This window comes from Cyrtonyx montezumae, unplaced genomic scaffold (genome assembly GCF_038088225.1).
Source record: "Cyrtonyx montezumae isolate F1298 unplaced genomic scaffold, pur_monq_1.0 scaffold_25, whole genome shotgun sequence".
Lineage (NCBI taxonomy): Eukaryota > Metazoa > Chordata > Aves > Galliformes > Odontophoridae > Cyrtonyx > Cyrtonyx montezumae.
Genome location: NW_027071992.1, coordinates 6,954,408 through 6,968,910, shown reverse-complemented (window position 1 = coordinate 6,968,910; position 14,503 = coordinate 6,954,408).

The window sequence follows — 14,503 nt, the reverse complement described above, 5'->3', positions numbered from 1 at the left end:
AGAGATAAACTTATAGACCAGAGAAGCTAATAAGCATTTCCTATTGAACCCTGTACAGTGAAGTTGTGCGAGGTATTAAATTTTTACCCACTGTTAGAAAAGTAAATGTAAGTGTATATTAATTCTAATTTCAATTTAAGTTAATACGTTTGATGTTATTTAACAAGTGGATTGAGTTCCAATTGTCAAAGTCTTTAGAATTCTGTTGACCTCTACTAACCCCTCTTGTTCATGTGGAAACTAAACCATGAGTACCATGAGTTTGTAACAATTTACAAGTTGTCAAAAGAATTGTCTTAGAAATAGAAAAAGAAGACAACAAGGACAAGATGCTTTCTGCTTGATTGACTGACATCCACATAACTTGAAAAGAAAGGAAACAGCAAATCCACTTCCCATTTGAGCCAAACTGTAGTGCTAAAAATAAAACCAGAGATAACTGCAAGTAAGTTTTCTGAAAAGAGCTGCAACAAGAGACTACTGAAAAGTCACTGACAACACTGTGGATCTGTCACATCTCTAATTATTAATAATGTGTTAGTTTCCTGGTTAAATTATTTGAATTTTTCTTGCCAGTGATATTTGCCTAGCCCTGAAAAGTATGTCAAGATCTGAGAGGACAACAGTGGGTACATCTAATGTTATTTTGCCCAGCACTGTTATGGGGAGTGCTTTGCTAGCACAGCAACTAACAATGCAAGAATGACAGTTGATAGTTCGTCATCTTACTATAATACTGCTCATGATATGCTGGTAGCAGAGAGAAATCCTGTACTAGTACCTTTAGGTACAAGTCTTTTCCTGCAAATAGACAATAGTCAATATTTAATTGGGATCTGACATGCATTTAAATGAAGGATTTGACTTTGTGAGCTAGATTGTATGAAATTACTGACTCCAGAACTTTAAAAATCTGTAAATTTTTTTTTCTTTTTCTGGGGACATCTGTTATTTCACTAAGACTGATCATCAAGCGAAGCCTTTTGTGTTCTCCACTAACCACAATTAACCAACTGGCAGCTGTCTGTAGATGTAGTTTCCCAAACTATAATTTCCTTCCAGGGCTAAACCTAGCAGGATGACTAGGGGCCTCCATTGGCGTCTGCTTTTTTGTTATTTTAAAAAAATTACTTCCAGTATTTCTGCCCAGTACTTAGCATCCTTATTTACTTTAGAGTATTTCCAGCAGATGGGGAGGAATGTTCCATTTTCCTCACATTCAGCACATTTCTAAAGAACGTTGATTTCTTTCTTTGAGGGTTATAATGGAACAAGATACCACTGGAACAGTATGTTTCATAATGGGTTTCTTTGGTGGTTGGGCTTCTTGATGATCCTAGAGATCTCTTAGATACCATTATTTATCATCTTATCCTGTTCTGTTTCAGCTGTGCTGTAAAAGCAGAAGTATAGTCTGGAGTGCTATTTTCTGCTGAAGTACACCAAGTCTTCTCCACTACCTCTTAACAGCTCTGCATTCACAAAAATCATGTTAACCACGTCTGCCAATTTAGAAAACAAATAACTGTCCCAGCTTATAGGAATAAGAAAATAGTGCTTACCTCCAGGATAATAATTATTGAAAAAGGAAAACAAAAGAGTGACATCCCTATTTTTCCTCCTGGTTTGGAAGAATTCCAAATTTGTGTGGTGTGGGAACTTACAGAAGCTGTAAATTTTTAAGATTATCTATATGTTTTAGCTATATTTATTATATTTAGCTATATATATTATCAGGGTTCCACACTCTAATACAGAAGATTTATATTCTAAGTATATTAGTCATTATATCTGGAAGACTGGGGAGCACTGTTATGAAATGAGTAAAGATAAGATTTTTAAGAGCATAGTAACTTAGTGGAGCTATGCTGTGTGGGGCAGAAGGCATTTTGTTTTTAGTTATGTTAAATATTTGACACTGAAGTGGCTTGCTGTTAAGGGAGCTGGCTGAGAATAGTGTTGTACCTCACTATTGTCATGTAAAGTGAAAAAAAAAACCTATATTTTTGTGGCCCATTCTCAAGTTTTATCTAATTGACATGATTTTAAGGAATATTCTGAGCAGCTAATTTTGAGAGCAAGTCTGACTTCCCAGTTTTATTTTTTAATTATTATTTTATTCAACTAATTCATCCAGGTCATATATGATATCAGTTCTGAATAGACTGAAGTCACTGTAGTTTATAAATCTCTTACAAGAGTTTCTGAACCTTTTAAATCTGTGGTGAGAAAAGCAATGGGTAGCATAGCAATATGCTAGCTGTATGGATAGAGAATTATTATGCAGGTATACAGTATAAGCTCAAACAACATTAGTGGACAAAGTCCTAGGAAGGACCATGGGAATAGATTGTGATTTCAAATCTTTCTGGGTTGCAACATAGGCTGAAGCTGTTTCAAGACTGTGTGCTGGAGGAGAGGGTGTGATAAGTTGTGCAGTCCTAGGGAGCTCATGATTTTGCAGGTGAATTCCCCTTTTACAGACATGCTCATAGCCTGTAGCTCCTGGCATCTTGCCTGTTTTTCTGGTTCAAAAAAAGGGAGGAGTGAATTCTTATGTATAAAAGCACCTCTGTCTAAGTTCACATCAAATAGTTACTAAGCAGCTGACACATGTTTTAGCTGGCCTTAAGCCTCAAATCATGTGACAGGCAAACCTTTTTTTTTTTTCCCCTGGAAAACACCCAATATATATTTTTGTTTTTGTGTTTTTAATTTTTTTAATTATTATTCAAAAGAAACACTTGATCTATATAGGAGATAGTGTAAGAGTTCTATATAGGAGATAGTGTAAGATACAAGTAAGAGTTTCCTAAAGGGGAAGATAAATATTTGGAGAAAAATATATTTGCCTTTTTCTTTTCATTTTCTACATTAAATATTTCTAAGCCTGTTCATGCTGATTATATCCTCTTCACTCGTCATGCTTTTACCTAAAATACATACTCCTGTAAACCTTGTTGCAAATGTATCCTTCGTTTAGAGTTAAGGAGTTTCTTATCTCTGACAGCTGCTGGAAAGTTAGTACTCCCCGAGGGAAAAATAAAAAAAGGGGAAAGAAAACAGATTTCAACCTGACTCCATATTATTAAAGAACCACAGACCAGCTATACCCATACAAAAACTCCATCAGTTACTCTATATCCACCTCACTGGGTACTTATACCTTTGTCCCTCAATTCACTTCAAGCAGGCCAGTGTTTTGTTAGCTGTTGGAGGTATATAGGCAGAGAAACCTCTTTCTATGGACTACTGCATCTTAATCAGTAGAAGAGCAAAGTTCCTTAGGTCTGCCTAAAGCTTGAATACTGCAGGCATCATCTCCTAGATGCCTCAAAGCATCTGAACATATTGCTTAAAGCTTGGTGTAAAATATATAATCATTTGGGAACATTAAAACGTTACTAGCTAAATCATAGGCTGTAAAAGTTTCAACTTAAATGAGTAGTAATATGAAAGTTCTGAGCATCAAAAATAAGTGATGAAATTTTGAGGGAACTGATGGTGAAACTACTGACCATAATTGTATCTTGTCTTCATAACATAGACAAATACTGTATTTTCTTAGACTTGTGGGGATGGGAGTGAAATTCAAGGTCTTATTGACTTAGTGTTGCATCTGGAAATAAACTAAAAAGAGTACAACTATTGTTAGGTTAGTTCAGTGGGAAAAAATAAAAGGATACAGGTAATATATAAACACGTTTCAGACTCTCCTTATACCACTGGAAAAAGTCTTTTGGACTCAGTTGGGATCACAGAAACCCCAAGTGAAGAAGAATAGAAGGTTGCTTGTGGTTATTACAGCCTAACACAATGACCTGATAATGAGGTCTCTTCTATGAACAACTGACTCTGATTTGGTTTGTATTGTCTCTGCAGTAGACATCTCCTACAGAAAATTGTCTTATTTCCTCAGGAGGAGAGGAAATGTTTTAAAGAAAGGTGTTTTAGAATTCTAAAGTTCTAAGGTAAATATTTAGAAGAATGCCTAAAATGTTTTTTAATGCTAAAAAATGCTAAAGAATTTAGATTAAACTGGAGACTCTTGTGAGATAAGAAAAGATGGGTTCTGAAAAGCTCGCTCCCTATTCTGTGTTATAGTTTCGTGTTGAAACAGCATCCCAGGAGCTCTGCAAATCTTCCAAAATTTGCTGGAATCTCTGAAATTCGTTTACTCAGTTCTGACTGGCCCAGTGTGCCCCTGCAATGGCTTCACAGTACCCTGTGCAAGAATCCAAACAACTGTAGATTTAAATTGGTCTTATTATGTCTGTGGTACACTAAATGCAGTCTTGTTTTAGTGATTGCATTTAAACCTTCAGCTTCTAGAAGGAGTGATGGGAACGAGGTAAGGGGTAAGAGATCTACAGCAGGATTAAAGAGCACTCTGTAAAAGTCCCCTTGAAAGACTGAGTCTGTGTAACTGCTTCAAGAAGGTGGCTGTTTAGAAGCTATGTTTTGTGAGAGAGGTCATTGGTGTCTTAGTTTATGTACATTGCTGTCATATTTGGAGGAATACCAGCTGTAACCAGTAATTTAAAAATAGTTAATATTTGGGGATAACCTAAGGAATTATGCTTTTATGATGATTATACTTCATCCACTGTTAAAATATAGTGCCTTCTACAGTGGCTTCTAAAAGAGGCTGATAAGCATTACGAGAATTATATGGGTCTGTGTTAATAGAGATTGCATGCATAGTACTTAACTTGGAAATATGTGGAATTTAAGCAAAACAATGATAGAGTTCTACATTCAGAATAAAATGAGAATATGACAATGCAATCTCACAAAAATCAAGTAGAAAGGACTTTAGTCTTATTTGGAAGACCTTGATAAGTTGCCAAGATGATATGAAGGGTTTCAGTCTACATAAGAAGGAAAAGACCGTGAGAGTGTTACAATCAGAGGTAAAATAAAGAGAATGCAGATCTTTCATTTGAATGGTTTCATCACAGTGTCATTTAAAGTACCATTTATTTCATTCTCTGAGATACCACATAAGGAAAATGCAATGGTGAATAAAGTTAATTATCTTTGTGATTTCTGCACCATAGTTGTATGGAGAAATGAGAGATTTTTATAACATGCCAAGAACAAATGTTTTTTCTGTTCATGGGTACCAGTAATAGGTGGCTTGGCCTTCTTTCCTCTTTCTTCAGTGTAAGACAGTACATATTAGACCATCAGGTCCAAATATAATCTGTATATATTAATAGCTATGGACCTGAAACAAGGAGGTAAAAGGGAAAAACACTCTCCACTAGCCTGTAATCTTAATTTCCTCCTGAACCGTTTTGATTTACCCTAGTGACCAATACTAAAGACAAGGGAATAGCATGGTTTTCAATTACGAGTTGCAAATAGGCACTATAGTTTTAGTTTTTCAGAATGATACCGACAAAATCTATGGCTATGCTAGGAAACTAAACCAGGTATCTTTGCTGTATCATTTTAACTAAATTGTTTCATTTCAATGTTTCTGTTAATGTTTTTTACTTTGTGTGTAATCTGTTTATTTCAATTCTAAATTTGGAGTACACAGGATCTATTTCTTGTATTATCACAGCAACATTTACATCTTCATTGGAATTTCAGGTGCTACTTTGGTATAAGTAAATGAATTACACACAATAAGTAGTCACATCTCACATATAACAGATGGGCTTTAGTTCGATTAGGGTCTAATGGAACATGAACGAATGGCAAAAGATTTGCCTGCAGCATGGGAGAGGATGGATGCAGTCTGATGCAACTGACTTTTGCCACAAGCTGTATTTCCAGTTTTGCTGACAGCAAAATAAAAGAATATTTTGCATAATGATAGTCAGGGATTTGTTTGTTTGTTTGTTTGTTTTTCATACTTAACCTAGTAGCACAACCCTAAAGAGTTTCCTTTTTATTTATAAGTCCCTTCAGAACTTAGTGTCATGTGCCCTGCTGCTCTATGACATTCCACTTTCTCAGAAATTTAGTGATAGGCAACTGTCTCAAAATCTTGCTAGAGACTATTAAGATCTTAATTTAAATTGGATAAGTATTTCCAGAAAGTCAAAACTGTTAACACAGTCTGTCACTTATGTTATGACACAGCTGTATGAGTCTTAACCGTTTGCATATATATAGACCACATTTATGAGACAGTAAATCATCCAGCTTTGCTATTGTGGCCAGTATGAACATTTTGTAAACAGGGAATTTAACTTTTATTTGTAGAAAATACAGAAGCAAGAGAGATCTTCGTGGAGGAAAGAGCTGAACATGCCTCAGAGTGCTTAACTACAAGCACGAAGCAGTAAGACCAAGATGAGTTTCCCTACAGAGTTACTAAAAAATAAGAGCAAGGGAACCAGAGGAATTGGTGATGTGAAGAAAGTGGCCTGTAACCCATGAGAATTTGAAGAGTCACTATTATCATGATTCTGGGAAAGGGAAAGAATAAACTTCTCTGTCTCTGCCTGGAAAACAGGTTCCTATTTTTGAATGCTGAAGCTGGAATATTATGTTGTTTGTTTGCATGCAGAAGAACAACCTTGCTTGTATTCTTGAAAAATAACTAGATGAAGTCAGAGACCATGCTATTCCTCTGGAGAATATAATATTTTTATTTATTTGCTAGTTACTTAGGATTCAATGACAATAGTAACTTACACAACAAGTGTGAAAATCTCCTTGAATCTCTCGATATAGCTGAGAACACACAATGAGCCTCACCTTGGGAATCTGTTACCTTGCAGTTGTTCCTTAGTTTCTGTTTTCCCCTAGTGACGTCTTTCCAAAATGCCTCTGTCTATCCATATGTGTATTCAGAACTCAACACATCATCATCTTTCTGTAAAGATGGTAAAGGATTCTACAAAGATGATAAAGGGCATGGAACACAGGAAAGGCTGAAAGACCTGGGTCTGTTCAGCCTTGAAAAAAGAAGACTCAGAGGGGATCTGATCCACATTTATTAACATCTAAGGAGTGGGAGGCAAGAGGACGAGGCTGAACTCTCTGCAGTGTGTGGTGACAGGACAAGGGGAAATGGCCACAGGCTGAGGCATAGAAGATTCCACACAAACGTGCATGGGAACTTCTTCACAGTGAGGGTGATGGAGCACTGGAACAGGCTGCCTGAGGCTGCCTGCTCTGGAGATGTTCAAGACCTGCCTGGATGCCTACCTGTGCAACCTGGGCTAGGGAGCTGCTTTGGCAGGGGGTTGGACTCAGTGATCTCTAGAGGTCCCTTCCAACCCCTACCATTCTGTGATTCTGTGTTTCTTTCAATTTTGTTGCTATACTGTTCTGTTGTACTGAACTAGGCGCCACTATTACCTCATTTAAAAGGGTGGGCTGGCAAGTGTAAGCCTCAGGAAGAAAGTTCTAAAAACCAAGGTTTAAAAAGCATATATATTCCAAATACACTGAAAAAAATTACTGAAACAAGTGTAAACAAAATACTATCTTCATAGAGAAAAAAACATTTCAGAGTACACAACAGGACGGAACTGGTACATTCTTTATCAGAAGTCCTGGTCACCTAGGGAGGTCCCATATAACTAGAGGCTTGCTAATGTGATCCCCTAGATGGGTCAGAGAACTACAGGTCTGTCAGTCTGACCTCGGTTTCAGGGAAGGTTGTGAAGCAGGTCATCTTGAGTGCAATCACACAGCATATACAGGACAACCAGGAGATCAGGCTTAGCAAGCATGGACTCATGGAAGGCAGTTGCTACCAGACCAATATTCTATGAGCAGGTGACCCACCTGGTGGATGAGGGAAAGGCTCTAGATGTAATCTACTCAGACTTTAATAAAGTCTTTGACACTGTCGCCAACAACTCCCTCCTGGGGAAGCTGGCAGTCTATGGCTTGGACAAGTACACTCTTTGCTGGGTAAAAAACTGTCTGGATGGCCAGGTCCAGAGAGTGATGGTGAAGAGTTAAATCCATCTGGTATCCGGTCATGTGTGGCACTCTTCAGGAGTCACTGATGGGACCTGTCTTGTTTAATATCTTTACTAATGATCTAAATGAGGGGATTGAGTACACCCTCAGTAAATTTGCAGATGATACCAAGCTGGGAAGAAGTGTCATCCTGCCTGAATGTAGGAAGGCCTTCAGAAGGATCTGGACAGACTGGACTGATGGGATAAGGCCAATTTTATGGGGTTCAGCAAGACCAAGTACTAGGTCTTGCACTTCTGTCATAACAACCCCATGCATCGCTGCAGACTTGGGGCAGAGAGCCTGGAAAACTGCATGGAGAAAATGGATCTGGGGTGTGTTGGTCAGCAGCTGTCTGAACATGGTCCAGCAGTGTACTCAGGTAGTCAAGAAGGCCAGTGGCATTCTGACTTGTATCCTTACTTCAGAAATAGAGTGGCCAGCAGGACCAGGGGAGTGATTGTCCACCTGTAATTAGCACTGATGAGGCTGCACCTCAAGTACATTGTTCAGTTTTGGGTTTCTCAGTACAAGAAAAGTATGGAGGCCCTGAAGCATGTCTAGAGGAGGGCAACAAAGCTGGTGGATGGACTGGAACAATGAGGTGTATCTGATGGAATGGGAATTGTTTAGTCTGGAGAAGAGGAGGCTCAGGGGAGACCTTATTACTCTCTATACCTGAAAAGAGGTTGTAACAAGGTGGAGGTCAGCCTCTTCCAGGTAACAGCAATATGATGAGAGCTGATGGCCTTAACTTGAGCCAGGGGAGGTTCAGGATGGATGTTACAAAAAACTTCTCAGAAAGAGTGGTGAGGTATTGAAACATGCTATCCAGGGAGGTGGTGGAGTCACAGTCCCTGGAGATATTCAAGAAATATGTAGATGTGGCTCTGAGGGACACAATTTATGGGCATGGTGGTGATAGATTGATGGTTGGACTGGATCTTAGAGTTCATTTTCAACTTTATTGATTCTATGATTCTATGATCTGAAGTAGTTGGTTTTGTTTTCCTAGAATTTTAACATACAACACAAACGTCTTTACCAGGAACCACCCCACTCCAAACCAACCAACCAAAAACCAACATAAAAACAACAACACAACCAAAAAAATACCGAACCCAACAAATAAACCCATAACTAAACCAAGAGCAACAACAAAAAACAATCAAAATATCAACTATTATTTTTTTACTCGTTATATAGACAAGACTACAAGACTACACAATCAAGAGGACTTTCCCAGTAAGATTGGGTAATCAGTTTGAAAATGAGTGACTGATAGTTTTAAAAACAATGGCTGGACAAATACATGCCTTTACTTTTAGATGGTTCCCCAGACCAGGATGTACTGGAAATAATTACAGCCAATTGATGTTATGCCATTTGATCTTGTTTTGAGAGCTCATACAGTATATTTTTAATAATGCTTCTCTTTACTGTGTGTTGATGGCACTGAAGAGTTTATACCGATAATCTGACCATGTGCATAACCTTTGAACTGCTGGAGACTCAGTGCTGACTACTTTCAAGGACTTCCCATAAACACAACAGAAAAAAAGAGGAGTTATCTTGAGGAGAAGTCAGGCTCTTGAAAAAGTCCAGATGACTGCCAAATCAAAAAGGTCACTGGGGTGTTTTCCTCTCTGAAAAATCTTTGTTGAGCTGAGCTATGATTTCTGTTATGAAAATATATTTAAAAATAGCTTTAGAGTTGGTTTCTCAGACTAACGGTAGGGTTGAGATTGTTGGTAGATGTGCTTGAAGGGAAGTAGTTCACACCTGTGGTAGCATTTATTTGAAAGTCCTAAATAATGAGAACATTTTGACATAGATTTCTGACATCTCTCAGCTGCAGACAGCTGAGGGATTTTTTTTTTCTTGAAGAATATTTGAAGTAGAAAAGTCTGCTGTCTTACATAAAACACTATGTTTAGGCATAGCAACCAAAAGAAAAAAGAAAAAAAATCCACAATGTTCTCTTGTGTGGAATGCAAAATCTGTCATGCTTTTGCAGACTGTAAACTTGGAGAAAACACATGAATGTCAGAATTCACTTGATGATCTTGCAGAGTTGGGAAAGATGGATCAAAATATAAGTAAAGCTTGTGCACATTTAGTAGCATATTCAAAGGAGACCGTACATACGTGAAGAATGGTGCAGAGAGGAAGGTCTACAGGATTTATTGATGTTTTAAATTAGTATAAGTTAAATCATCATTTGAAACAATTCATGTTTGTTAATTTTAACTAGCCCAACTGTTGAACATAACCCAACATTTGGGTTTCTAAATTAGGATTATGGGTTTTCGAACATTAAACAGAGTAGTTACAGTACTGTGGATTTTATTTCCATAGCTGCTTTTTTCTGTGTGGCACAGTAATACATGTTGCTTTTCAAGATTGACTGCTGGCTGAAAAAGTGTAAGAATGTCCTCTGTGCTCTCAACTGTTGTTTGAGTTAATGGTTTTTGTTTAGCTCTCAGAAAACAGTTTTAAAGCATCGCTAGAATTAGCTTTTTAATTTTTAAAGACAAGTAAAAGAAAACAGCAAAGAAACTTGTGGTTTAGATTTTACTGCAGAAATTTTCATGTTGCTACAACAGGAGAATGTGACTATACCCTCCTCCTCAGCACTTTCCTATGGTTAAGCTGTAAATAGAGATTTGCATTCCTCAGCGCTGGTTATGCATCATCGTGTCTGAGTGAAAATTATATGCTGAGGTACTTACAGGTGATGATGCCCAGAAAAGGTTGTGCTGACTTTGTGTGCCCTATTTGGTGTCTTCCCATGGGCAGAATCAGAGGGCAGCAGCACTTAGAATTTAATCAGCTACAGAGTGTGAAACAAAAACAATCTCTGTGAGAAACACTGCAGTGGTAACAATTATTGTTCATTATTTCAGAAAAGCTGCTGTGTCTATTAGGTGATGAGTTCAGACAGAGTTCACAAAACCTGTCAGGAGAGCAGCTGGAAGAAGTTTTGTAGATATTAATTTGTTTAATCTCTTTTCTGTTATTTGGGATAGCAGAATGGAACTGTGACTCCAGAATCTCTTTGTGCTATTCCTTCCTCCAAGGAGATCAAGGATACAAAAGAAGAGCTAATCTTGGCTAGCAGCTAATCTACCCAGTGCAGCTCTAGGCCTCTCCTAGTCCAGACAGTAATCACAAAAAGTAAATGCTGTGAAGAAGATTGTCATCTAATTTTCCTGAAAATTAAGGCTCTTTCTCAATCCTATGATACTTCTTTAGGTCTGTGGTTTCTGGCTAGGATTCCCAGTCCTGCACAGTCCATAGCCATGGGTAATGCTGCTTTTCAAACTGCCGGTGACAGCACTGTGACTACTACACATTCCCCAGCAGGAGCTTTGCAGCTGAGCTGCCTCAGCTGACTAGTCAGGGTGGCTTTTGAACAAGCATAGGCCAGTGGCCAGGATTTAGTTTCAGACTCTGATTCTCTGCACTGTGCACTGAGAGGAGCCATATATAATCTTTATTTTTTCAGACCTTAATTGTTTCCTGCACTTCTCCATCTAGATTATCATAAATACTGAACATTCATAAGGAGGTTCCCATAAGCAGTGATAAAAGAGGCTGTTTCAAATAGGGTGCAGGGTGCTGAAGACAGCTCTTGTACCCAAGATCTCAGAAGCCACTATTGCATGCATACCGTCTAATCATCCTGTTTTAGTTACTTCATATGTAATTTTAGGATGTTATTATTTACTAGCTTACTGGGAAGGTTTCAGTGATGGAGTGGCTGCTCATTACCAAATGAATTTCACTAGGCCATTTAACAAGCCCTCCAGCTTGCTACAAGTTCTCTGTGAATTTTGGAAAGCCGGTGCTACCCTCATAGGAGAATAAAGCCTCAATGAGAGCAGACTGTCTTTCTATTTATCACCTTACTGGTGAGCACCAGAAGAATGCAAAGCTGATGGGTGCTTGCTTTTTTCCATTCTTTTCCATAAAGAGCTTGCACCAGTTTCTGTAGCAACTTCAGAGTCTGCTCTTGATGCTTGTCAGATGTGTGCTGATCTGGTATTTACAAAAGTAATCTTGAAAACTGATGGCAATAGATTTGACTATATAGGTGGATAAAATTTTCATTATGAAAAAGAGTTTAGGAAAGTATTTCTTGCTGCTGTTAAATCAGGAGACTGAGGACCTCACAGTTACCCCAGGTAGGAACTTGCTATCTGAATTCTTAATGACTGTTCTGAGTTAAGTAGCAGTGTAGCTGTAAGTACTGACACACTGATTTTTTTTTCTTTTTCTGAAGCTAAGTATTTTGAGCTTTGCATTGGAAACAGTACAGTCTTCACCTGTGCTTTTACAAAGCTTGTGACTGTAGCATTTGGCAAAGTGTACAGTAGGCATATATGCAAGAATTAAAACAATAAAACCTAATGTAAATTCATTGGGCATAAAAAAAAAAGGCCACCAAAATGTATAGAAGGAAGTAGATTAACAGGACACTCATTGCTCCTTACAGCCTATGCCACTGAAAATTGTCTACATTTCTGGGTGGATATTTTCATGCATACTAATTATCATGAATTCTCAAATGTGTATCTCCTGAAGAAAGCTAAGCAATGGCAAATCAGAAGCTTTCATAAGATATGCCTTGGAACCCACATTGCAAATAAGATTTCAGTGTTATTTACAGGGGAATCAATCTTTTAACAGTGTTTAGCAGAGAGAAAAAGACCATGGGGATAATGACGAACTTAAGTGGCTTCATTCTGTAGTTTCTAGCACATAATGAAAAGACACGCACACCAACAGTAGAAAGAAAATTTTTGTGAGTGAGATTGCAACCTAGCAAACTGTGGAAAAAACAGACATTTTAACAGGAAAGGCCAAAGCACAAGAATCTTATTAGAGTTTCAAGTATTAAAATTCTCAAAATCATCCAACCCCTTTCTGATATATGCCCTACACAGGATGTCTTGGATACACAGAGGAGGGTGAACGAACCTTCAAGAGTCTCCAGACTCCCAGATCAGAGCAAAGTGCAGCTGTCTGGTGTTAGGAGAGGGACAGAATGGGAGACACAATCTCCCTATCAGTTAATACATCGTTTTTAGAATTTAGTGTAGTTATTCAGTTATTCAATTATCCAGATCTATATACAGACTGGATGAGAGGCTGGAGAGCAGCTTGGCAGAAAGGAGTCTGGGGCAGCTGGTTGACAGTAAATTGAACATGAGGCAGCAGTGTGCCATGGCAGCCCAAAGGACCAACTGTACCCTGTGGTGCTCCAGGCCCAGCACTGCCAGTGGGAGAGGGGAGGGGCTGTCCCCTCTGCTCTGTGCTGTGCGGCCTCACTATGCATTTGGGTGCAACATTATAAGAAGGACATAAAGCACTTAGTGAGTGTCCGAGGGAGGGTTACAAAACTGGTGGGCAAGGTGTGTGAGGAGTGGCCAAGGCCTCTGGGTGTGCTCAGCACAGAGCAGAGGAGCTGAGGGGAGGCCTGATGGCAGCCCTTGAATAGGCTGCACAGTGCAGTGGGTACAGCCCCAGGCTGCTGGAGTTCAAAGAATGTTTGCACAGCGCTCTCAGACATGGGCTTTGGATTTTGGGTGGTGCTGTGTGGAGCCTGGAGTTGGACTCAGTGGTCCTTGTGGGTCCTTTCTAACTTGGGGTATTCTGTGATTCCATAATCAGATGAGCTCCTACAGCCCTTTCAGAATTGTCAGAAAAGTTGCTATTCTTTTTTGCTCAAAGGTGGTAATGATGCTTTTGGTGTTTTACAATAAAAAATACATAGATAATGCAGATTTACCTTTGGTGATGATAGATGAGTACAGTATTTGAGGTGAGAAGGCTAAGATCTCCAGTTTTGTCAGGATTAGAGGTTTTTAAATACTTTATTAGAACTGAGTTTTAGACAATATAGCTTACTCTTTTAGGTACTTATACTGGAAGATTGGCCTTTTCATCACATACTGGTAGAATAGATTTGAAAGATCCCCATAGTATTGTATATCTTTTTACCTTTATAAACATTTCTCTTGTCTGAAATAATGGAACAATGTAAACCTCCTTCACAGTTTTCTGAAAGGGTGCAACTCAGTATCAATCTGTATGTGAATTGTCCACTGGAATATGTCTGTACTGTTTTTAAAAGCATTTTCAAATTCTACTCATATTAATGATACACAGTAAGTACAACATGTTCCAGTAAGGAAGTATATTATATTTGGTCAGAAATGGTATCCTGTGTGTGTATTTATTTTCATAACTCTCTGTGCCAAGCCAAACTTGCTGAACTCTCCAGACAACTAAGTACCACAACATTATGAGTTAACATTCAGCTAGTGCCACAAGAGAGTGTGTTAGAGATTTTAATACCCAGGTAGACTGAAAACATCTGTTATGACCTACTGACCAGACATTTCGTGGTAATTGCCCATTGACTGTCAGATTTTTTTTTTTTTTCGTTCTATCCTGCCATTATCGTCCAGAAAAGGAGCAAGAGGTCATTATAGCTTAAGTAGGTACTGGTTCATTTGTTATCTTCTGTGCAGTGTGCTGCAGAGAACACTTAGCATTCCTC